Source organism: Schistocerca serialis, chromosome 2, assembly GCF_023864345.2.
Source record: "Schistocerca serialis cubense isolate TAMUIC-IGC-003099 chromosome 2, iqSchSeri2.2, whole genome shotgun sequence".
Lineage (NCBI taxonomy): Eukaryota > Metazoa > Arthropoda > Insecta > Orthoptera > Acrididae > Schistocerca > Schistocerca serialis.
In genome coordinates this window covers 139725438-139752436 of record NC_064639.1, presented here as the reverse complement: position 1 = coordinate 139752436, position 26999 = coordinate 139725438, and positions in this window count along the sequence as shown.

Genomic DNA, 26999 nt, shown 5'->3' with positions numbered 1-26999 from the left:
AGAGATTAAATTGGAAGAAACACATTGATGATCTGCTGAAACGTTTGAGTTCAGCTACTTATGCAATGAGGGTCATTGCAAATTTTGGTGATAAACATCTTAGTAAATTAGCTTACTACGCCTATTTTCACTCATTGCTTTCATATTGCATCATATTTTGGGGGAATTCATCACTGAGGAATAAAGTATTTATTGCACAAAAGCGTGTAATCAGAATAATAGCTGGAGTCCACCCAAGATCATCCTGCAGACATTTATTTAAGGATCTAGGGATATTCACAGTAGCTTCTCAGTATATATACTCTCTTATGAAATTTGTTATTAACAACCAAACCCAATTCAAAAGTAATAGCAGTGTGCATAACTACAATATGAGGAGAAAGGATGATCTTCACTATTCAAGATTAAATCTAACTTTGGCACAGAAAGGGGTGAATTATACTGGCACTAAAGTCTTTGGTCACTTACCAAATAGTATCAAAAGTCTGACAGATAACCAACAAGTATTTAAGAAGAAATTAAAAGAATTTCTGAATGACAACTCCTTCTACTCCATAGAGGAATTTTTAGATATAAATTAAGGAAAAAATGGAAAAAATATTTAAAAAATAAAAAAAATAAAAATAAAAAATAAATAAAAACAAAGAACACAAAAAAATAAAGTTGTTATATTAACTTAAGTATGTTGTTAAATTAACCTAATTATGTCATGTATTAGGAAATTCGACTCATTCCACATCATTGCGAAATATCGTATTCATGATCCATGGAACTAGTATTAATCTAATCTAATCTAATCTAATCTGAATAACACTGTTAGTCCATTCTCTCCTATTGGACACCAGCTAAGGTATTACCTGCAAGAGAAGAAACTCTTGCTAATAATTTCTGCATGCTAGCAATTTAATAAAACATTGGAACGGTACAAGTTCCGTTTCACTGTCACTTCCCTTCGTCTCTTTATGTACTTCTTTTAGTTATCCTCTGTACCGCTCTGTATGTTCTGCATTGTACTATAGTAATTCTTCATATTTATATCCTAAGTTTTACTGAGCTCTGTTATTCGGCTGTGACACATAACGCAAAAGGTAATTTTGTACTCTCGTGCATATCACAAGCCGTAATAGTGTGCACTTCAGTCATTTATTATATGGTGATAGTCGGTGTCTGCCATATTCTTGCGAAGTTGGTATTGTGACGTATCTTCTTCACAATTGTCATTAGATGTATAACGAAGTCTCTTTCATTGTCACTATTAATATTTGCAATTATTCTGCCTCAACTGGTACTTCATTTACACACTGACGAGAAAATATCTGGAAGATGACTCTTTTTAAATTTCGCATCAGTCTCGTAAGAATGGCCCTAGCAGCGCTACTACGAGAATGCAAATCAGGTTGGCTTTAAATCCACGCTGTCGGGTCGTGAGCGTTAGTTACCGTTGAGACTGGGTGTGGTGAGTTGATGTTAGTTAAGAATGCCCGCAGCTATCCGAGTTTGAACGAGATCGTGTAATAGGACTACGAGAAGTTGGATGTTCCTTCCACGATATTTTAGGAACACTTGGCAGAAATGTAGACACTGCACATGACAGCTGGCAGAGGTGGTCACGAGAAGGTACAGTCACAAGAATACCGGTGAGCCGGTAGGTTTCAGGCGCCAGGCGATATCGATTCTTACTTCCATCTTTGATCGTTGTCCCTGTGCCTTGTTCTCTTTGCGCCTTTCAGGCAGGCTATTTATGGTGGCGCGCGTGAGCAAGTCGAGGAGAGTGGGTGCGCGCATGAGCCGAGTCAGTCTCTGACGTGACGTGCTTTCGATGTTGTCGATGTGGGCAGTTGGCGACACCATGTCACGTGGCCGTATGCCGTGAGGACGAGTTGAGTTGGAGCAACGAAGAAGCATGGGCCGCTGCCGAAAAGTATTAAAGTTGTATTGACACGGCTGGCCAGTGGCGACCAGGATTTGCTAATACCTCGAGAGCTATGTGGATGGATGGCGTGTGAATTTCACATGAAGAAGAAAACGTTAATCGCCAAGCTTTCGTGATGGGTTCCTCGTTCTATATATAGTGAATATTATTGTGTACTTAAGGACTGTTGACTGTTGCAGTTTCTCGTGTTAGTGGCCAGCAAAGCATTCAGTGCCGTGGTGGGCAGGCGAGTTATGTTCCGGAACGGCCATGAAATTATGTTACCAAAGTGGCTAGAAACAGCTCCTCGCATTTGTAAGTTCGGATTTGGTGCTTAGTGTCACGCTGAAGGTAGCTGGTTCACTTGAACGTCATTCCTTAATTTAGTTATAGATTTAGAATTTTCTGGTTTTGCGAATTACTGGTAGTTGTTATTTCTTAATAATTTCTTGTGTGTATGGAAGGCAAGTGACCATGGTAAATATAGCCCACACTGTGTTTTATGGTCGGATAGAGGCCGTGTGTATTTTGGTCTGTGCCCATAGGGGCCGTGCTTATTGCATTAGCGACCTAATGAAGTGACATTAGTTTTCTCTTGCAATTTCAAACACCTATCTGAAGATTGATTGTCACGTTAGGTACTGCACGTTTGCTATATGTGGTGTCAGTCACTCAGCAAAGAAAAATTATCTTGTAAGGTGGACCTTAAGTCATTGGCTGTGGACTGACCCATCTTTTCACGTAGCATCTAGATATTATTCTTTTTGGACCAAAGGGAACTAAGCTCCTTAATTCTGTTCATTGGTTAACTTGGAATACGCTTATATTAAGGTATTGCGTTTCTATATATACATTTGTGTAACCTGTATGCACTACAGCGTGTCTGCCGCTCATGTTTTCCCGTTTTCAGAAACGTATATAGTGGTCGACGCTAGCAAACCTCGCCCCGCGAGCTTGCAGTGTGACCATTGGCGTGGCAATTGCACACACTAACCTTGTATACCAGTAACACAACCAGTTTGTAGTTGCAACACTTCTTCATTGATTACGCATACACACGAATTCATCAGCAGAAATAATCAGTTAACAACATTTGCATATGCCGTGCGGTTCTAGGCGCTACAGTCTGGATACGAGCGACCACTACGGTCGCAGGTTCGAAACCTGCCTCGGGCATGGATGTGTGTGATGTCCTTAGGTTAGTTAGGTTTAATTAGTTCTAAGTTCTAGGCGACTGATGACCTCAGAAATTAAGTCGCATACTGCTCAGACATTTGAACCATTTGAACATTTGCATATAAAGGCCCTATCCACAATTAGTATTTACAATATTAACCGTCATACTTGTGACAACGCCCTTTACGTGCCGGTAACAACAACCAAAATAATAGATGAAATAGGTAACCAAAAGCTTACGATGTCGGCTATCGCCTTTCTCACTCAGTTTTACACTTACTGAGAAGGTAAAATTAATTTGATGCTATCTGACATGAAGGGTACTATTAATTGTTCTGTTTACACTTAGCATTCTACTACACTCAATGTCCGGAAGATTCTAGACTTTATGCAAGCTTAAGGGAAAACCTCAGTTTGATGAACATGTGATGGACGCGAGCAAACGTTAATCTATTACGATTTCACAAACCCACAATCCAAAGGGTGAACTTATACTCAAATTTGAGCAGTAGGAAATCTTCTGCCTAAAACAAGCCTCTCGTTGAATGGAATAGAGAAATCGCGCGTTAACAGGGTCCGGACGGCCCTGAGTTCAAATCCTGAGATTTCCGTCACACTGCAAGCTCGCGGGGCGAGGTTTGCTCGCGTCGGCCACTATACACGTTTCTGAAAATAGAAAAACGTGAGCGGCAGACACACTGTTGTATATACAAGTTACACAAATATAAATATAGAAAAGCAATACCTTAATACAAGCATATTACAAGATAACCAATGAACAGAATTAAGGAGCTTAGTTTCCTTTGATTCAAAAAGAAAAATACCTAGATGCTACGTGAAAAGATGTGTCAGTCCACAGCCAATGACTTAAGGTCCACCTTACAAGATAATTTGTCTTTGCTGAATGACTGACGCTACATAAATCAAACGTGCAGTACCTAACGTGACAATCAATCTTCAGATAGAAATTTGAAATTGCAACAGAAAACTAATGTCACTTCATTAGGTCGCTAATGCAATAAGCACGGCCCCTATGGCTACAGACCAAAATACACACGGCCTCTCTCCGACCATAAAACACAGTGTGGCCTATATTTATCATGGCCACTTGCCACACAAGAAATTATTAAGAAACAACAACTACTAGTAATTCGTAAAATCAGAAAATTCTAAATCTATAACTAAATTAAGAAATGACGTTCAAGTGAACCAGCTACCTTCAGCGTGACACTAAGCACCAAATCCGAACTTACAAATGCGTGGCGCTGTTTCTAGCCACTTTAGTAACATAATTTCGTGCACGTCCCGGAACATAACTCGCCTGCCCACCACTGCAGTGAATGTTTCGCTGGCTACTAGCACGAGCAACTGCAACAGTCAACAGTCCTTAAGTACACAATAATAGTCACTATATATAGAAGGTGGAACCCATCACGAAAGCTTGGCGATTAATTTTTTCTTCTTTATGTGAAATTCACACGCCATCCATCCACATAGCTCTCGAGATATTAGCAAATTCTTGTCGCCACTGGCCAGCCGTGTCAATACAACTTTAATACTTTCCGGCAGCGGCCAATGCTTCTTCCTTGCTCAGATTCAAATGGTCCTCACGGCATACGGCCGGGCCACGTGACATGGTGTCGCCAACTACCCACAGCGACGACATCGAAAGCACGTCACGTCAGAGACAGACTCGGCTCATGCGCGGACCCACTCTCCTCGACTTGCTCACGCACGCCACCATAAATAGCCTGCCTCAAAGACGCAAAGAGAACAACGTAGAGGGACAACGATCAAAGATGGAAGGAAGAATCGATATCGCCTGGCGCCAGCAACCCACCAGCTCAACCGGGCTGCGGACAGCCGCATGGCACTACCGAAAAGAAGAACCTTCGTCTACGCTTGTGGTACTGGTGCATCGTACTGCGTCTGCTGCAGTAGCCGGTTCTGCCTTGGCGTCTGTGATGACCGTGTGCTAGTTAAGAGGAGGCCAGGTTAGTGACTGTATCCAATCCGTCTACAGCGTACAGGCACTGCATCCACACCTGAAGTTACGGACGAAGATGCTATTATCCCACACACCCTGGCTGCCAATTTGTACATCAGTCTGGCGATTCGAAGTGTTGTGCACCATTCATGAAGGGCACTCCAGGGGGTGTTCTCCAACAGGATATCGCTCACCCACTTATCACTGTTGTAACACAATAAGCTGTACAGAGCATCGACATGTTACCTTGTCCTGCTCGATCACAAATCTCTGTCCAGCCGAGCATGTATGGGACATCATCAGACGAAAAGTTCAGCGTCCCTATATTGACCGATCAAGTGCAACTCCATCCCACACACTGACATCCGACGCCTTTGTAACACAATGCATGAACGCTTACATTCAGTATTATAACGGTTATAACCGGTAGTAATGTACCAGATTAATCTGTGAATTTGGTGATGTTAATCGCTAAAATACACTGGTGTCCAAAATTAAACGAACGAACAACCATTTCGCCGTCCTGTGTCTCATTCACGATATAACCATACAAACTGTCAACAGATATTCGTACGATCGTGTCCCGCTCGGAAGATGGCATTCTGGTCAACGGCCAACCACTCCAACGGTGGTGTCAGGGCACCTATCAAACGGCACGCACTCTAGACGGTGCAGTGTGGCACAGAGCAGACGCCTACCAGCTCTCTGCTGTGGAGGGCTATGGGAATAATGGAAGCCGTACAATTGCAAACTGATGTTTGCCAAAGCCTTCATGTCAATCGTTCTGTTGTTTTTCGGATGTCGCGACAGTTTAGAGAGATCGGAACGGTATTCCGAAGAACACGTCCGGGCCGACCATGTGTAACGTCAAAAAGAGAGAACCGTTTTCTGGCTGTAAGAGCACGACGTTACCGCTTTAGTACGGCACGGTAACTGGCATCTCACCTCGCAGCGTCCATTGGACGTGTTCCATCGAGGAAAACGGTATACAGAAGAATTCGACAGAGTGGCTTTTATTGTCAGAGACCTGTTGTATGTGTACCTCTGTCGCGTGTTCACAGAAGGGAACGTCTAGAATGGAGCCGTCAACATGCCATCTGGACGGTCGAAGAGTTCCGTTTTGGTGTGGACAGTGATTCTCGACGGATGTCCTCTGGAGAGAACCTGGAACATGATTTCGGGACCACACCATTCTAGAAAGAGACCAATATCGAGGATGATTCCTAATGGTATGGTCGGCCGGAGTGGCCGAGCGGTTCTAGGCGCTACAGTCTGGAACCGCGCAGCCGCTGCGGTCGCAGGTTCGAATCCTGCCTCGGGAATGGGTGTTCGTGATGTCCTTAGGTTAGATAGGTTTAAGTAGTTCTAAATTCTAGGGGGACTGATTACCACAGCAGTTAAGTCCCATAGTGCTCAGAGCCATTTTTGAACCTAATGGTATGGGCAGGGTTATGTTGAGAACTCGAATACCTGTTCATGAAATTATACAGTTATATCGGCAAGGTTTAACGGCTGTCAGGTATCGTGGCTAGATCTTGGGGCCCTCATGCGCGGCTGTTGCGAGGTGCTGTGGGCCCAGACGTCGTATTACTGGACGGTAATGCTTGACCTCATAGAGCATGGGTGGTTGATGTTTTCCTGGAAACGGAAAACGTTGTACGCATGGCGTGGCCTGCTGGCTCTCCCGATTTGAGTCCCATAGAGCACGTCTGGGACGCATTAGGGACACGAGTTACATTACGTCAGCATCCACCAACCACTCCAAGACTTGCAAGCAGCGTTGAAGGAAGAATGGGCGTTATTGCCTCAACATGAGGGGGATGACATCATTCACAACATTCCCCGTCATTTTTCAGGCCCGTATTCTGCCAGAGGTGGTCACACTCCACTCTGAAAACATTAACCAGTTGTTGGAATGTGTGAGTGTCCGTCAAGTTGCTAAAACGAAGAACACTTTTGTCTACTGTTATGCTTATTGCAGTTGTTTACGTTCTGCATTCTTTATATTGTTTCTACTTACTAACACGTGATTACACTGTTTTGTGGCAAAATAAACGTAACCTTGCAAAATTTCGGTTTGTTGCTTTAATTTTGGACACCATTGTATATTTCCTATAAAAACCTACTGCCAATTCCACATTAATTATTTTTATATGTTGAGATTCATTTCACATTAATGTATATGTTACTGAATGTTGGTTTTGTTACTAACAAAAAATGTTCCGGTTATACATAACAGAAATCGTCAGTGGTGTATAACATAAAGAATATTTTTCCTCTACAAATATTTTTAGGTCTGCAGTGCTTCTGAGCATCATATCTAAATTATTCATCAATCTACAAATATATGATTGTGGTTCATCATATACTTCCCATTATTTATTCTTTTTTTCTTCTGTTGACACTTAGATGCATATAGTAGGTAACAATTACTCAACTCACTACATACAACCTTTGTCATTATACTTCGTTCTAAAATTAATTTTGCAAGGATTAAACGTAAATATGAGCGTCCTTGATTACCGGAAGGAAAATGTACTTTGTTTGTTATTGACGGAAACTTGTGAGAGCTTAGTACGAGGGCATAATGAGACACCTGCCGTTGTATTGGCTCGCGTTGCCTCTTCCCTCCGAACTGCCGGAATAATGCTCAACACCAACGAAGCGCGAAAGCAATAAACGGAGTTAGTGTTGAGCCTCGAGTGTAACACTCATGTGCCGCGGCGGCGACGGTGGTGGCGCAACTTATGAGAAGCGTAGACGAGCAGAGTTGTTGCCGGGTAACTTTTATGAGACCAGCAGAGCGCAGCAGGAGTTGGTGCTAGCTGGCTGCGATGGGAGGGGGCCGCTGTCAACTCAGATGGATGTTTAGAGTTGTGCACACTCAGAAATTAGCTTATTACGGAGTGTAAATGTGACGGGGAGGAGGAAAAATGTCAGGTGCATATGCCCTGCGAAAGCAGTCGTTGGAAACTTCTGTTATTTGCCAAAAGTTGGAATGACTGTAATCTTGTCTGAATAACTCTCGTCTGAGTAACTGCACCCACGCAAATCCGCTGCTCTTTAGATTCTTTCTACTAAACATAAAGTGTTTGTTCCACAAGGAGTGGTCATAATGTTTGGATTGCTACCTCGAAAACTAAAGTTACGTTACTATTTTTAATACAATGCATAACAAAGAACTGTGTTTAGTTCTTTTATCGTGCTACAGCTTTCGGTTACAAACCATCTTTTGTACCTGTATCATCGTAATTCGTGCATGACTTACAAAAGTAACTACAATCAGCAAAATAAGATTTAAATTACAAGTGCGGTACATCGTAGCACTTACGAAACTCTAACAAAAACACCTCACACGTTACGAAAATGGAAACATAGGAAGACATCTATTGAGCTATTAAAAATACATCAATTGGGTTCAAGTTGAAAAATAGCATTACAGAGAATTACAAATAGACAAGCAGTACTGCACACGTATAGATGATGTATAAACAGGTCAGCTGCATAGCAGCGGGAGCCAAGTACACGGAATACAAAGAAAAGACAGTGGGATGAAGAGATCGATACTTAAAAAGCTATTTCTGCCCCAGTACTGCACACAAAATATAGTAAAAATAGGAAATTCCAGAGCAGAGTATTTTGATATGTGTATAAAACACGATACAAAATGAATTCTCTTAATAAACCAACAGTGTTCGAATATAAATAGCATAACGGGTTGTATCCAGGATAGATAAGTGTAACCCACAATTAAAATAACAACTTAGCATGGTAGCAGGTACGTATTACATGCCAACATAATTATGAAACTGAAAAAACGTGATACAAGTCATCAACAGAAATAATAGATATTGTTGTGTCGAACATCACATATCATTTGCTCGTAAATACGAAGGATGTGGAACGAAATTGAAAATCAAATGGCTCTGAGCACTATGGAATTTAACTTCTGAGGTCATCAGTCCCCTAGACTTAGAACTACTTAAACCTAACTAACCTCAGGACATCACACAGATCCATGCCCCTAGACAGCATTCGTACCTGCGACCGTAGCAGCAGCGCGGCTCTGGACTGAAGCTCCTAGAACCGCTCGGCCAAAGCGGCTGGCGTGGAACGAAATTAAAGATTTTTATAACGTCCATATCTTAGCGTACATACGAGTAGAGTAAAAAATAAATAGCAGTGGACATGACAAGGTTATAGAAAATTCACAAGGAGAAATGGAGAACATTATCCTAAGCTGTAACTTTCGTCAGCCTTCGATAAGGGTATAAGCTGAAGCAACATATTGAAGTTTGCCTTGTCTTGAACCAGAGTGTCTTGCTTCCCATGCAGATGTGCAGACTTCTACACTATCGTAGCACTGCGGGTACCACACCTGCACGGACAATGCTAGTCCAGTGCCCTCCCTAATAGTAACTTCAGTTACACCTTCAGCCCATTTTCCCTTCTTAAATTGTCAGTATTGCCGAGGCTCTCCTACACAGGAATAGCACCCTGGCTTGGTACGTGATGGGTAAATCCTGCTCGTATGTGAGGCGTAGGCGACCCATTGAACTGATGGAATTACATTTTCGTGGAGACTTACGAGACACAAGTTTTCAGGAAAATGTAATCCCAATACGTCAGTCAGCTGAAAGTAACATATGGTCGTATACTGTAAGGATCGTAAATACATCATTGTTTAACAGTAATTAACAGGTACAAGTCGGTGATAATCCATTACTGACGACTTACATGATGAAATAGAAATGTAAGTGAAGGTAACGTAGTAGTTGTCAACACAGCCACAAGAAATTACTGCACACGTGTCAGGAGTCCGCAGCTCGTGGTCTAGTGGCTAACGTTGCTTTCTCTTGACCACGGGGTCCCGCGTACGATTCCCGGCGGGGTTGGGGACTTTTCTCTGCCCGGGGACTGGGTGTTTGTGTTGTTCTCCTCATTTCATCATTATCGTCATCATCATTCGTGTTACTGAATGGACGGACTGTGTAAAAAATTGGACTATGAACAAATTGGAACTTTGTACGGGCGGTGATGACAGCGAAGTTGAGCGCCCCACAAACCAAACATCAACACACATATCAGGCTAGTCACCTACTGACTGTATAGGCATGCTGTCTATCTTTTTTCCCATTTTTATGCTAACCAAAATCCAGGATAAACTAGCATCTTACAAAGGGCACGTGCAATGTATCACAATAGATGGAGTGTTTTTGTTCGAGTTTTGCAACTACTACAAGATATTGATCTGGTCATTTACATTTTATTTTTGTGACTCATGCTCCAGTTACGATGATACAGGTAGTAGTTACGGTTTGTAACTGAAACCTCTAGTACAATAAAGGGACCAAATACTGCTTTGTGTTATGAATTTTGTGAATCATATTTTCGTTGGAGACAACTGCTTGAAGAAAAATGTTCTACTTAACTTTTCAGTTTGTTTGCAGGTACGTGCTCCGTCGCCACAGTACCTAGCTCGCCGCTAAAGAATCATGCCAGCTTATAGTACAGTAGTTACGTGACGAGGATTTTTTCATTGTGGTAAGCCAAAACAATGAAGAAGGACGAAGCGGTAGACTAACTCGCTGTAAAGAATTAGTAATCGCAACAGAAGTGGAGCCTCCGGTAGTTGAGGCGAAAATGTAAATATCGAAAATCAGTCATGGATCAGGTTTCTTCGTCTTTCCCGACGTTGTGAACATGACTGTGGTCTTCAGTCACTGGCTTCCGCGACTGCTCACAATCGTTCAAAGAGCCCCTCAAACTGAAACAGCAGATACAATGTTGCAGCTGCGTCAGGCTAATCCAGCAACTTCTTCAGCCACCCAATTACAACGGACGAATTCTTAGTATATCACGGTGACACCGAGAGCAAAGAACGTAATTAAATGTATGGGTGTTCATCTTCGGCGAAATAGGCGAAGACACAACAATCATCGGTCTAGATCAGTGGTTCCCAAATTATCTGAGCCCATTACGCCTGAGTGCAATCAGATATTAGGTGTAACACCCCCCTCTCTCTTTACTAGTCCATCCTTGCCCTACCATCACGATCATTAGAGCATAGCTCCATCTTTAGAATGATAAAAAATTTTCTTTAAACACTTAATTTTGAAATGACGACAGATAACTGAGATTTAGTTTCTGTAGGGACTTTAATGAATCACGAATGAATGAGCCTGTGAAACAATTGGTATTCTTACTTCTGACAGACTTCAAGAATGCTAACTACGCACGTAGACACTTGTTATCAAACATGGTAACATTATCCCTCTGCCCCTCTCCTCTCCCTAGTGGTGTATGTTTCAACTATACCCTGCACCTCCCACTGAAATTACTTCACTGTGCGACTCCTTACTCCATAACTGAAAGAAATAAGGCGACTTCAAGCTGCCAATGTCTTACATCTCACCACTTCCACTAATAATAATAATAATGATAATAATAATACTGTGTAGCCCGTGTGGGGTTGTTGGTACCCCCATCGGGCGCCTCCCCGGGTGGCGGATAGGGGAAAGCTTCCTAGATATAGGTGGTACTGGGGAAATGAAATACCCAGGGCGGACCAAAAACCAATAAACCCAGTGGTTTCTGTTCAGCATCTAGCGGCCAGTGGCCAGAGTCTGTTCCTCTGGTTGAGGAGGCTGCACAAAATCTTCTCGAACTCAGAAATCGAGTCGTATACCTGTGGTCTCAACAGAGATCACCACAAAAACTAAAATTCAACTTGAACGCATAATGGAAAAGACGACCACAGAGTCACTACCCCAGGCACCAGTCGATAGACTGGATTCACCTGATCATCGGATTCTGGGGGATCAGCGACACCATGCGGAGAAGAATCGGAGCTTCCCAAAAACTCCTCACAATCTCAAAACGAAACGTAAAAATTTTATTAGTACAATTAATGTGAACACCCTCACTAAAACAGGCAAATTAAAGCAACTTACCAACGCAATGGGAAAATTTAACCTGAAAATCACTGCACTGCAAGAGACAAGATTCACAGATGAAGGACACTTTACCACAGAGAATTACAGGATCTACAAGGGCAAACCTGCCATAAAAGTAAGAGACAAACTACCACTTTTCGGAACAGGATTCGCCGTACACACAACCATACTCGACTCAGATATTGACTTCAATCTCCCGATGAAAGTCTCTCCCTGTTATCGGTAAAATCAGCTAATAAAGCATACACTCTGATCAATGTGCACGCCCCCACAAATCACCACAGTAAAATCTACCCTGAAATAGTGGACAATTTCTGGAAACACTAGAAGAATCAACAAATAAAGTACCTAGGCACCATGTGAAAATCTTAGTAGGCGATTTTAACGCACAATTAGGGAAGGAAAGAAAATTCAGAGATACCACTGGACCCCACACCAAACACAAACGTACCAACAAGAATGCTGAAAAACTAATCGACTTCTGCAGAAACTTTGGACTTAAAATAATGAGTACCCAGTTTCAAAAACCTGCACATAAATTAACCACATGGAGATCACCCAGTCTTAGACAGGGTGAATACCAAATAGACCATGTCGCAATTTCCAAAGAAAACATAAAAGAAATTCAAAACATCAGAACCCCCAAAGGTGTCTTTGAATCAGATCATCATCTTCTCCAAATAAAAACAATATTCCAACCCATCAGAATTCTAAAAAGGCCACCCAAAGGTACCAAACCAGATCCGGAATATCTGCAACTCAACAAAGAAAAATCATCATGCAAATTAATCAGGAAAAATCAACAGACTGGAAGAAACTAACAGAGAAAATTCAGGAAGCCCTCAAATTAGGACAACCCCGTCGCAACAGGAAACATCGCTGGTGGAATGCAACCTGTGATGAGGGAGTCGACAACCGAATAACTGCATGGAAAAAATTTAGCAGTCACAAAACTGAAGAAAACTGGGAGAACTTTCTCAAAACTGAAAAACAGACCTCAAAAATAATTAGAAAAGAAAAACGGGGATGTGACAACAACAGACTCTCTCAAATCCAGCAGGATTTCATAAAAAATAATACAAGAAATTTTTATAAGGCTTTCAGAGAAAACTTACAGGGATACCAAGCGCCTAGCTTGAGCTTCAAGAAACCCGATGGCTCTTTGGAAACCAACACGAAAAATTACTGCAAAATCTTAGCCCAATATTTCAGTTCTCTCCTCAACTGCGAACCACCCCAAGAAAAACTTGTCTTCTCTTCTCTAGTATTCACACACCCAGACTCACATGCCACGGATCTTGAAGAAATTATGGAGATAGTCAAGCAGTTGAAAAATAACATAGCACCAGGAGAAGATGGGATCATTGCTGAGTTCTGAAAACTAAACGATCCTATACTTATGCAGAAATTACACCATATAATGTCAGACATATGGATAACGGAGCAGATACCAGAGGACTGGAAATGCGCTCTAATTCACCCGCTACACAAAAAGGGCGACAAGACAGACATGAACAACTACAGAGGAATTGCCCTGCTGTCAGACGCTTACAAAATCCTTTCCAAAGCGCTTTTAAACAGGATAGGATCCCAAGCAGATACACTAATTGGTGAATACCAGGCCGGATTCAGAAAAGGACGCTCATGTGTGGAACAGATCTGGTGCTTAAAGACTAAATTACAAATGAGGAAATGCAGAAACACAGTAGTTACATTCATCGACTTCAGGAAAGCATATGATTCAGTGGACCGTGGAACCCTGTTTAAAATCATGGAAGAATTTGGGATCTACCGAAAGACACGAAAAATCACAGAACAGACACTTACAGGAACAACGGCCAAAGTGAAAATCATGGGCGAAGTATCAGAACCCTTCGAAATCAAATCTGGAGTCCGACAGGGGGACGGACTATCCTCAATCCTTTCCAATATTGTTCTAGAAAAGATAATCAGGGAATGGGAACCTCACGTAAAGGGTATCCAAATTGGTATCAAGAAAGAGAACCGAATTAAAGTCAAGTGCCTTGCTTTCGCTGGCGATATTGCAATTATCACCAATAACAGAACCGAACCGATTCACGCAGTGGAAAAAATACATGAAATTTCACAAAAAACCGGACTACAGATATCTTATGAGAAAACCCAATATATGGAAAGGCAGCCTGACAATAAATCCCCTTTAATAACAAAATATGGTAAAATTGCACAAGTCTGCCATTTTAAATACCTCGGTGAAACTATACTGTCCTCAGGATTAAACCGAATTGCCAATGAACAAAGAATCACCAAGCTCCAGGAGGCCTACAAGCTAACATGGACGCATTACAACAAGATGTGCATTTCGACAGACGCAAAATTAAGGCACTATACAACAGCGATTCTTCCAGAAGCAATCTATGCAACTGAAACAATGGTGATTGATGGTAATTAAAAAATTAAGGAAATAGAAAAGCAGAAAAGAAAAATTCTCAGGAAGATTTACGGTCCAATCAACAAAAATGGCATTTGGATGAAGAGACCACAAAACGAACTCTATAGATGAAATCAGAAAGCACCGAGCCCAATTTTACACACACATCTACAGGATGGAAGACTCCAGGACAGCAAAGAAATTATTCAATATTATAACAAGGAGTAAATGTGGCACAGAATGGCTGAAAGAAGTCCAGAGGGATCTACAGCAGATCAACATAAAAAATCTCAAAGATCGCACCGAGTGCCGGCATAAAATCAAAAGTGTGAAGTTTGGGGAAAGAACATCTCGTCAGCTTGGTAAAAAATGGACAGAGGAACGGAAGAAGGAGCATTCTGAGAGGATGAGGAGGTTTTGGGAAGCAAAGAAGAAAAACATCCGAAGATGAAATTATGAATTCAAGTTCAATCGGTCTCCTAAAGAGGAACAATCGTTGTAATAATAATAATAATAATACTGTGTAGGGCCCATGCCATTAAATAGAACTGTTGTGCTATCAATAGTTCATTTATCTGTTACAAAGTAAATGATGAAGCAATTTCTGGTCCATTTCGGCAAGTATCTAGAATTCAGAGACGTCATTTTCATGAGGTGTTAAAGCACATTGGATATAAATGTCTCAATTTTACTGTCACAGATAAGTGATACGATGTAGCGGATGGTTAATTAAAGTGCAGCTACTCAGAGGGCTCCAGTGTGGGATGCAGTTAACGTACGACGCCGAAATTTGGTAGGTATTCCAATGCAGAATCGAATTCCGCTGGTAAATATCAGATTTTGGCCGCCAGATGCAAACCTGGTGCTGTGACTGCAAGAAAGACGAATAGAAATGTTTCCACGTGCAATAGATTAGTCATTGGACCTGGGCAGAAAAGGTTAAACAAGCGAAGAAGGCATAATGTCGATTTTAGTATCAGCCGCCGTGTACACAATACGAGCACTGGGGACGTCGACGAGATGCTATTCAGCGCCAGATTTGCCCCTCGTGGACATAACTGAAACTATTTTTTGCGGGTAAATCGGTTAACTCATTAGCAAATCTACCAAGTTAGGCTACTGTGCGATCATTGCAGTACACGATGGACTTCCGTGTGTAGCTTCATTTTAGTTATAATCACTCAGTGTATGTGTAGCGGGTGGAGTGTGTGAGGAACACATTATTCATACATTTGTTTTACAAACTGTAGCCTCTCCACCCCTACTGTGTCATGCGTTAACGCTAATATGTGAGAGAAATGTAGTTATTGATAACTCATATAATAAGGAGAACGGTCTTATGAAATAGTTATAATGGTAACGATAGTCTAAAAATAATTTTGTTTAGCAACCAGCATTTTCGTTTTGACCTTTTTTACCTCTCGGAAGATCTTATTTCAGCCCTTAGGGGTTAACTCCCCCCTCCCCTCCCCCCCCCCCCCCCCCCGCCAGGTTCAGGTTGGGAACCGCTGGTGTAGGTGGCGGTGAGTATTTTCTGGGACTGCCGTGGCATAATGTTATAAGATAATGATCGTAAGGGACAGACCGCCACAGGGACATACTACTAAAGTCAGTTGACGATGTCGCGGAAGTCTACACAGGAAACTATAGAAGGAGATACTTTTGCTCCGTGACAGCCCCTGTGATCATTCTACACTGTACAAACTCACACAGTTTGCTTCTTTGTTATATTAAATTACATCTTCTCTGACATGGTAGGAAGTGAATTCAGCCTCTTTCCTTCGACAAAGAAACTAGAACGACGAAAACGTGATTTTCCACGTTGAATGTTTGCTGTAAAGCCAAAATGAAGACTTCTACAACCAAAGGTTCTAAGTCACCCATAGTGGACAAACGTGCGTCGAATTAAAGGGTGCATTTGCACAGAGTGACTAACGCCATGTTTCTAAGATCGTAGTTTGATTTTTTTCGAGTTTAAAATTAAGACTTTATGATTACCCGTTGTATGTAGTGAAGCACAGATCATATTCTATAAATGACAGAGGAAAAGGAACAGATAAGGCGAAGGGGGTTATATTTTGAAATGTCACATGTTATTGACGAGCTTAGAAAATCACATCCGCGTAAGTTACTCACACATTATATAGGCGGGGGAAAACTTGAAGCTTATAAACATACTTATTCATCTGACTAGTGTCCCCTTTAAGTCAGATATGACGGCTAGGCTGGTCCACTGAAGACACACTGACTCTTGTAGACTTAAGTACTGCTGAGAATCAGCAGGTACCACATGTGGCACGATACCGAAAAAGCGTTTTTCCCAGTAATTTACAAAATAATAAGAGTAAGAAATATTTATTTTGATATGTAAACTTAAGAAACGTGACTGTTTTGGCAGAGCTATAACCATACTTTATTTAGCTGTTTTCCAGATAGTTACAGTAGCGCAATATAATATCCTTAAACAGAACATTACTTTCTTCTATCATGTAGAAGATATATTCAAACTACTTGCAGACCAATTTAGATCAAGTAACTATCAATTTAGTTACGATTCAAAGTTTTAGGGATAAATGCTGTACATAAGTAGGTGTATAACATAGGTATTCCGGAGGCGGTGATCTGCGGACGAGATGTAAAGTTGTTGGTGGCAAGCGAGAAAGATGTTCGTGTCGCGGATTGGGTGACATACACACGGTTCTTTGCGTAACCCCACGAAAAGAACCATCCCAACCATATTCCAAGAAACCTCTTCTTAACATGAAATGTACTCGCAGTTGCGAAAAGGGACTACCATCGGCTATATAATGGAATGGCGGCAATGCAAATTTGTGCTCGACCGGGACTCGAACCCGGAATTCCCTCTTATCGCTACGGTCGCCTTATCATATGGCTATTCGATTTTGACTTCCATATGTCTCCAAGCATGTGTCCACAACGTGTACTTATACATCCGTTATGGGTATTCCAGTACAGGGGAGCCATTTTATTTGAAGGTCGCTTGCCCCGTGTCGGCGGATAAACACGATATAGCAGTGCCTGTGATATTCCTAAATACGATGCATCGTAATTACGAATAACACAGGCATGCAGTATCATATACCGCTTGTTGAGCTCTTGCAAAACATCAAGCTTAGAATCGGCTGTGCGATCATCAAGCTAAATGCACATATGACCTCTAATGCGTAGAACAACATTTTCAGGGAGAACACCTAAATTGGCAAAAGTAATGGCCTGACGCAGCTTACTTGTCAGAACACACGCGAATTCGCGTGGACCGATGATTTAATTTACAATTAATGTTATTGAACGACCTCCTTTGACGACAGAAATGATGTATCAACTTAGGATTTCCTGTGGCCTGATAATGCGTATTATGACGGTTCACCCCACCATAATTTGTGAAAGTGAATTCTTCAGAGAACTTAAAACTTTATAAGACGTCCGGAGTGAAATTATTCACTGCCGATTCGCAAAAAAACGTTCTGTTTCAAATCTTCCCGTGGCAGAAAGCAGGAGCGGAACTTCACCTGACGATAGCTGTTTATTGCAACTAATAAAAATACTTCCATACTCTCACCTCTTGCTGATCTTCGCCTCGAACTGGTTGTATCTCGAAGTCGTTTTTCAGCACATAGGAACGCAACGGTTGATTGTAGCGCTCTCTGAGCATCATAGCAACATTGTATACGGCTGTATAAAGTTACATTCTCCCATTCAACTGAACATAACTTCAGGACTCGAAGAAACTTATCGCTCTGTGACTTTACAGCAACTTTACGTCTGTTCTGTAGGTCGTTTACAACGAACTTTGAGGTTTTTGTTAAGGAAACTGGATGGTTTCTTGAGCACCTCAATTAAATGAACATTGTGCCATCAGAATACCCATCTGAACACAGTCATTTATGTACAGTCTGTCTCAATCACGCCTGAAATTTTGTGGTTTCAAGATGTGTAACAGAAATTGATGTGTTTACAGCTGTTTCAAATACATGCGATACGTTATAAAAATACCCCTATTAAAAAAAGAAAGAAAACACTATAACTCTTTCTGTAACTCTCTGGAAAATAATTAAATTAATTAGTTCCTGTCCAGCATAAGCAGTATGTTGATGTAGGTTCCGCTACTGCTGTAGTGATTTTGAATAAAATGACATCAATAGCTGCACATTTCTTTTTATTGTAAGGGAAGCTGGAACGCCTGATCCCGACAGAGTTAAATTTAGTGACTCGGTTACCCTGTATTTCAGGAACCACTGTGGCCATTGACATGAAACTTTTATAGGACATTGAACTGTATTTTCTGTGCCTGATGAACTGCAATATTTGCATTTCAGCCACTGCTTTCAGAAATACAATTATTTAATGACACGGTTAAAATTTTGTGTGCTTTTTTGTACATTATCTTAAATAATTATTTATTGTACATATCATTATGTTCCTCTTTTAGTCCAGTAGACTCAGGATATGTATGTTATTACTCCCTGAAAATTTGATACTCTACTCGAAGTGGGTTCTGAGATTTATGGAAAAATGCAACAGAAAACGTAAATTTTTATGAACGGCCTCTAAGTTTCGAAAGACTGTAACTCACTTAATATATGCTTAATTTTTTTATTTTAGTTGTCAGAAGCACCCTGCACCATACTGTATATCATCCTCTTGATCTTTCTCCAAGTTTTTTCTTCTTTTCTTCTTTCTGGTCTCTTTAGTGGCCAAAAGTGTGTGCATACTAGAATTTATCAATGCGAATCTTGTCCATCCGGTCACGTTCCCTGATGCAGTTTGTTGTAGGATTAATTCCCACCTTCTATAACACTTTCACCCTACCAATGTTGTCATCATGCCATCGTTGAAAGCAATAACAACATCATTGACCCCCTCCTCCTCACATTAGTGTCTTCATTCCTACAGAAACATTTTTTGGTAAGTGAGTGCATATAAGATTATTGAACGACTCATTGGGATTTTGAGTCTGACCATGCAGACACTTCTTCCGTAAATCAGGATTTGTCAGGTCTCTGTAAAGAGATTTTATGATATCCATGCTGGGATGGAATGTTTATGGCTGTATGAACTGATTTGAGTATTGGCCATTGAGGTAATTGCACCATGAATCAGGTCCAGGAGGGCAAAGGTGATGTACTGGTTTCTCATCAGTTGACAGTCTGCTTCATTTTCAACAATTATTCAGTATTATATCTAATGGACATCGCATAATACTGCTGTTCATCAATCATTTTGTCTGTCACTCTACCTCTTATGGATTTACCATCAGAAAGTTTATTCTCTCTCAAACTGCGTTTCAGCTTCCACAACCTAGTGCCCATCCTCTTCTGGACATGACCAACACACTCCAATTTTGTGATAATCTTCTCACCATAACGCTGAGCGGCTACTACACTGTTATATGCTTTTGAGTCTCCATCACCTAAGAACTTTGCGTAACACACTCCCCTCTCGTTCACAGATCGACTAAAAGTTTCAATACCTGCAGAGGGCTTCTTACCACCACTAGTTCATTCATAAATTCTGTCACAGATATGCCCTTCTTCATTCCCTGATCTACACTTATAACAATGCTTGGTTAAAATTTGGAAATATATTACCTTTCCAGTATCCACACTGGTTACTGTAGCAACAGAATTCTTAGAACTGTAGCTGCGCTTCTGCCAAGTGCAATCAAAAGCTACTGGTGTGTCAGTGATACCATTATTTATTTCAACAGCTTCGTTTGCAGCGCCTTTCATTGACTAACATGCAACAGTTTCCACAGCATCTCCAATAAATCCTGCATACTTGTCGATTTTACAAGCTGTGTGTGGCGTATTGATCATGGCACTCATTGTTTCTGCTGCAGTGTGTCCTTTTCCAGTAGCTCTCAATCCCTAAAACGACCTACCATTTACTTCAAAATAATTGTCTTTACACTTATCAGAATTCCAAAATGAATGAGTATAGCCACGCGGAGTGGCCGCGCGGTCTGAAGGCGGCATGTCACTGATTGCGTGGCCCCTTCCACCGGAGGTTCGAGTCCTCCCCCGGGCATGGGAGTGTGTTTGTGTGTTGTTCTTAGCATAAGTTAATTTAAGTAGTGTGTAAGTCTAGGAACCGATGACCTCAGCAGTTTGGTCCCTTAGGAATTCACACACATTTGAACATTTGAATGAGTGTATGTACACCTGGCACAATAAATGATAAGTTTCCTGGCTAGTCCATTTGATACCTCACTGTCTTCATGTAAACTAACTGGCCATCCACATATTTTACAACACACTACTTCACCTAACACCCTTCTTACGATGTGTAAACCTAACAGAATATAACCTAACCTACCATTTACATCACTTTCGTTTCGAGAAAACTGTGTATCACAACGTTTTATTTTAAACTTGGGACCACTAATCGACGTTCCTCTAGATACTAACGAGTTTGCCAGTACGTCATTTTCTGTAACTTCACACGCCACATGTTGAAGACCATGTTTTCCTTTATTCGAAAATCTATTACCTGGAAACCGACGTTTCTTAAAAACATTTCGGTTTGGCGTCATACATTTTGAGAGATTTACCAATCTATTCGTCACTTTTCCTCGGGAAAACGTTAGCACTTCGACATACAACGCGTGTTTACGCTGTGAAACATTACGATACTGTTTTTGACTGTGCTACCTATACAAACACGTAATTTAACCTTTGTAACACAGCAATCCACACCCTTCTATATAAAAAAAATTACCGATTTTATTAGTTGTTCAAGTAATGCACGTACACATTTTAACATTTTCAAGCGGTGTAGATTATATTTAAAATTGGAAAATAAAATACTTCCCATGCGGGTTTATAAGTAATGCGGCAGGCAACCGGCATCGCGCAAGCGGTCAAACTTCCACATACCGCAGGCACGCACTGCAGGGTCCGGGAGCTGCCTAAAGCGGGCCTGTATTATGAACCGTGTCACACGAACGGCCAGTACAGAATAAATTATTTTTGCAAGTCAGTCTCGCTGCTGACGTGGATGGAATGGTGTTTTTCGTGGGTAAGGCTTTCCCTGGGAAAACAGAGTGTTCCCCGTTGGCTGGGAGATATTCAGCCTTGTTTTCTTGTAGGAAGCTCAGTGGCTGTTTGTTGTTAAAAAATGTTTTCCTTCTCCGGGGTGGAAGTGTGACAGCCTAGTGCCACTCCACGTGGAGTAAGGATTTCTCTCACACACAAGATGGGAATAAGCGTCTTTTTCTAAAAACGTATCTCTAATTGGGAGTTCAAGACTCAGAAAGATAACTGAGAAGTATTAGTTTAGAACTAGGTTTTCTCGGAATTGTTTGCCCCAGAAAGGAGACAATTTGACAATTAGAAAAAATTGTATCTTGTTTGCCAAAGTCTACCGGAACCTTCTCATTGGTGCACTTTTGTGCGGGCTTTGTGCAGATGAGGGGAGGGAAGAGAAAATGTCTTGCCCACTATGGAGGCAACCGCGGAAGTAGAGCCTAGAGGCTCGGAGACGTGGAGCAGTGGGCGTTCTGAGTTTTGAGGCGCGGCGGAGGCCGCACTTGTATTATTATTGAGAGTCAGCTGGTCACACGTCGGCTGATGACTAGCGGCTGGTAGGAGGTGCTACTGCATGCAGCATTTGGCACTTTGACTCGTCAACTATGTTGAGATTATCTTGCAGCCCTCAGCAACCGGGAAGCATAACAATCAAATTTAATATGATGCCGTGATTTATCATCTGGCCAGGGATACGAGGGTTTATCTATGACCCAGCAAACCCTGTTATTAGCTGGTGGTTTTCCTACATCTTTCCGACACTATCGTGCTAATCACTGCATACCGAAATGTGATTATGTATTTTAGAGAATGATCTATTGGTCAGATGCTCACTTCTCTCCCACTTACTCCTTGTGGACTTTGCTAAACCAATCCCCCTCAGATACGTGTGTGTTTCAATGTTCAGATTCGTTAAGTTCTCTCACTTTGTAATTTACTGCTCACGTTAATGTGTAATTATTGCTTTCTTGATAGTCACTGATAGTGACCGCGACAAATACCTCACGAAATATGCGACAAACGAAAAAACTACAAAGAACGTAACTCGTCTAGCTTAAAGGGGGAAACCAGACAGCGCTATGGTTGGCCCGCGAGATGGCGCTGCCACAGGTCAAACGGATATCAACTGCGTTTTTTTAAATAGGAATCCCCATTTTTTATTACATAATCGTGTGGTATGTAAAGAAATAGAATGTTATAGTTGGACCACTTTTTTCCTTTGTGATAGATGGCGCTGTAGTAGTCACAAACGTATAAGTACGTGGTACAACGAAACATTCCGCCAGTCCGGACGGTATCTGCTTCGTGATACATCACCCATGTTAAAATGGACAGTTTACTAATTGCGGCAGGCGATCATTGTAGGCAAAACTTCCTTCCGCCTCCTTGATTTCTATCTCACATCTATGGCCGTCCTATCGCCCTCACCCCCACCCTTAAGTACCTTGGCGTCACCCTCGACCGTCGCCTCTCCTGGGACCCCCCATCTCCGGACAATCCAAGCCAAGGCACGCTCCTGAGTCCGTCTCCTCAAGCTCCTTTCCGGCCATACGTGGGGTCTGGACCCCTCCACCATCCTCCACACCTATAAATCCCTCATCCGCCCTATCCTTTGTTACGCCCATCCGGCCTGGATCTCCGCCCCCCCCCCTACCTTTTATAAATCCAAATCCTTGAACGCCATGCTCTCCACCTCGCCTATCGCATCCGTCTCCCCTCCCCCACGCGGATCCTGTACGATCTCATTCCGTTCCCCCACCCCCTCCTTTTAGTTGAAAGGATATGAATCCTGTACACCTCCCATAAACTCGATCCTCCTCACCCGCTTGTCTCGCCCATCCTCTCCCACCCCCGCCCACTGCCACGCCTGTATTCCCACGTCCCACCCGGTCTCCATCTCTCCACCCTCCTTACCCTCTCCCAAGGTGGCTTCGACCAGCTCCCTCTCCCTGATGATGTCCTCCTCCCCTCCCATCAACTTTGATCCTCCCCCCCACCACTTCCTGTGTCCTTTCCTTTAGGCACCCTCCCTCCCTTCCCCTCCCTTCTCTTTCCTTTTCCCCCCATCCCCCTTCCTCCACCCATCTTCGCCCGGTCTTCCCCTCCCCCTTCCTCCCTTCCCTATATCTCCCCTGCCCGTGGCGTCTCTGCTCTCCCCTCTCCCTCTCCCAACCTCCCCCCCTCCACCCTCTTAGCAGCTCCCCGGACTCGTACATAGTCAGTGGACTTTCGCGCACCGGAGATCATCACCATCAGTATCTCGTGTGTGTGCCTTCGTTTTGTGTTTAGTGTTCTTTCGCCGTCACGCCACCACTGTTCACGTGTGCCGTCGCAGTCATCCGTGTTATGTGCGCCGTGTCAACAAGTGTTAGTGTTTTTTCTTGTCCAGCGTGAACGGCTTCATGTTTATTGTTTCTCGTATCTACATTTTTTGCCCGCCGTTTTTTTGTATTATCTGTGCCAGCTGTATGTCTTATTATTGTACCACTCAAGGCTGAAGAGCAGCGTAATATGCTGCTGACAGCACACCTTGTATGAGTTGATTAAAATTACAATAAAGAAAAAAAAACCAATTGCAGAAAAGGTAGATTTTGTGTTGATGTATGGCTATTGTGATCAAAATGGCCAACAAGGGTGTGCTATGTAAGCTGCACGGTCTCCTGGACGACACCTTCCAAGTGTCTGGACCGTTTGCCGGATAGTTAATGATGATGCTCAAGTAGGTGTTTTAGCTGCTGTCGCGGCTAATCCGCACATCAGTGGCAGACAAATTGCGCGAGAATCGGGAATCTCAAAAAACGTCGGTGTTGAGAATGCTACATCAACATTGATTGCACCCGTACCATATTTCTATGCACCATTAATTGCATGGCGACAACTTTTAACGTCGTGTATAGTTCTGCCACTGGGCACAAGAGAAATTAAGGGACAATGACAGATTTTTTGCACGCGTTCCATTTAGCGACGAAGCGTCATTCACCAACAGCTGTAACGTTAAACGGCATAATATGCATTATTGGGCAACGGAAAATTCGTGATGGCTGCGACATGTGGAGCATCAGCGACTTTGGCGCGTTAATGTATGGGGTGGCATTATGGGAGGAAGGATAATTGCCCCCATTTTGTAAAAAAATTGTTCAAATGGCTCTGAGCACTATGCGACTTAACTTCTGGGGTCATTAGTCGCCTAGAACTTAGACCTAATTAAACCTAACTAACCTAAGGACATCACACACATCCATGCCCGAGACAGGATTCGAACCTGCGACCGTAGCGGTCGGTCGGCTCCAGACTGTAGCACCAAGAACCGCACAGCCACTCCGGCCGGCCCCATTTTATCGATGGCAATCTAAATGGTGCACTGTATGCTGATTTCCTACGTAATGTTCTACCGATGGTACTAAAAGACGTTTCACTGCATGACAGAATAATGATGTACTTCCAACACGATGGATGTCCGGCACATAGCTCGCGTGCGGTTGATTGATCGTCGAATCACCATACCATGTCCCGTACGTTCACCGGATCTGATGTCCCCGGTTTCCTTTCTGTGGGGAAAGTTGAAGGATATTTGCTATCGTGATCCACCGACAACGCCTGACATCATGCGTCAGCGCATTGACCATGCATGTGCGAATATTACGGAAGGCGAACTACCCGCTGTTGAGAGGAATGTTGTTACACGTATTTTCAAATGCACTGAGGTTGGCGGACATCATTTTGAGCATTTATTGCATTAATATGGTATTTACAGGTAATGTCGCTGTAACAGCATGCGTTCTCAGAAATGATAACTTTACAAAGGTACATGTATCACATAGGAACGACCGAAATAAAATGGTCAAACGTACCTACGTCCTGTATTTTAATTTAAAAAACTTACCGATTATCAATTGTTCGTCTATAATTGTTAGCCATATGTTTGTGACTATTACAGTGCCATCTATCACAAAGCGAAAAAAGTGGTCCAACTAAAACACTTGTATTTCTTTACGTACTACACGAATATGTAATAAAAATGGGGGTTCCTATTTAAAAAAACGCAGTTGATATCCGTTTGACCCGTGGCAGGGCCATCTAGCGGGGCCACCATAGCACCTTTTGGTTTCCCCCTTCAAGCTAGACAAGTTTCGTTCTTTGTAGTTTTTTCGTATTAATGATTCTAATTTCGGCGTAAAATTGGAACAAGACTTTTAATTCAGCAATCAGATGGAAGCTCCTTTTAATTATAAAACTTTTAATATATTTTGTAAGAGCACCACCTGGGACTAATTTACGAGGCTCATTCTATTCTTATTATTCAATCTGTTGTGGGATATAATCATTTACTAATGGTAGTTCATGGCGAGTCTTCTATCACTTGGTCGGTCCAGCAAATGCAGATCCTAAAATTCTTGCTAACTCGGTTGACGTCTTATACTATGTCAGTCGTCCTAAGAGAACTCACAATGACTGATGGTTCTGTGATCTCTCAGGACGTCTGATATATCACTGCTTAATGCTTGAAGGTGTTTCTTTTTCTCTCGTTGTAACTGCAAAAATGCGTATTTTTTTTTTCACCAGATGCGTTTCGCATTATTGAGGTAAAGCATTATCAGTGGTCTTATTTACAGATACAGACCACTGATGAGCAATGGTCTTACTTGCAGACACAAACCACTGATGATGCTTTACCTCAATAAAGCGAAACCCGTTTGCTGAAAACCGTCACACATTTTTCTAGTTGCAATGACAGAACAAAAATACCCTCAAGAATTATAAAGCAACTACGGACACCATGGCGACACAAATGAAGAATTCACTGCATAATGTGTTTGAGGGTGGCAGAGGGTGGCCGAAACAAGTCGTGTTATATTTTTTTAAGTATGACAGGTGCTGGCATTTTATTTGAAATAGCTCTGCGGAAGGAGTAATGCTTCTTACGTTTTGCTGTCCTCTTAAATATTCCTTTCACTCATTATTTTGTAAGTTACAGAGAAGTTATCGCAAATACCCTGTACATGTACAGTAATTTATTAAGAAGCCACAAGAATAATTTCTTATACCTTTCACAGATTAGGCGTATCAACCTGTTCTAAGCTCAGTACACCTTTTAACTGAATGTCTTATGTTTCTCTCTCTCCTTTGGATTCTTTATTAGAATTTCAGTTTCAGAACCCTTCTTTCTTCCATCCTTCCAGATTTCGTCCCAGTTTTGTTTTTATTCCTCTATTATTATAGTTCAAATAGTATTCAGTTTGTATCTACTGTTTTCATTATACGCACTGTCCAACATTGTTCAGTGGTGGACTACCCGTAAAATTTTCGTTTCAGCGGCCTAAAAATGCCTTGCGTCTTTTTCCCTATAACCCAGATTTCACTGTCATACGGTATCAGAGTTACAGTGACCAAGTTACACAGTTTCAATTTTGCGTCTCCGAGTATTTTTCTGATGTTCTGCTTATTGTGCTACATATGCTCCGATATCTGAAATTTAATATCTATACCCCTTTCTTTTTTAGATTATCAATCT